Here is a 707-nt window from a genome sequence, read left to right as displayed (position 1 = left end):
TATATATATATATATAACACTCACACCGCTGTTGAGAAGATCCCTGTGTCTGCTGCACTGCTGTCACACTCCTGCGTGTGTGTGTGTGTGTGAACAGAAACACTTGACAAGAGACATGCTACTACAGTCATCACATTAAAGTCACATTTGTAACAGTACTGTGTACACAGTAAAATAATAATAATAATAATAATAATAATTAATACAAAAAGCAGTGTTGTGGACCTGAATGTAGCTTCAAATGTAAATAAATGCATCGTATAATGCCCATTTAATGGCAACATGTAAAAACAATTATGAAAAAAAAAACTTTAAGGAAAAAAATGTTGCCCAACAGAAACTGTATTTACTGTAATTTGTATAAAATTATTATATATAAATTGCAAATGACAACTTGAAATTTATGAAAAATGTCCAAGTTCAAATTCATTATGAACTTTATGAAGCCTTTTAATGGTAACATTTAAAAGTAAAAACAATCATGAAATACACAAATACAAAATACAAAAAAAATAAATTAAAATCAATATTGGTAATATTTTACAATAAGGTCCTATTAGGTAACGTAAGTTAATGCATTAACTAACATTAACTAACAAAGAGCAATACATTTGTTACAGTATTTATTCATCTTTGCTAATGATCGGTAATAAAAATTGCACTTAATGTTTAGTTTATGTCAGCTCGGGTCGAATAAATAATATTAA

This window comes from Sinocyclocheilus anshuiensis, unplaced genomic scaffold (genome assembly GCF_001515605.1).
Source record: "Sinocyclocheilus anshuiensis isolate Anshui unplaced genomic scaffold, SAMN03320099.WGS_v1.1 scaffold207, whole genome shotgun sequence".
Taxonomy (NCBI): Eukaryota; Metazoa; Chordata; class Actinopteri; order Cypriniformes; family Cyprinidae; genus Sinocyclocheilus; species Sinocyclocheilus anshuiensis.
Note: the sequence above shows the minus strand (reverse complement) of the source record.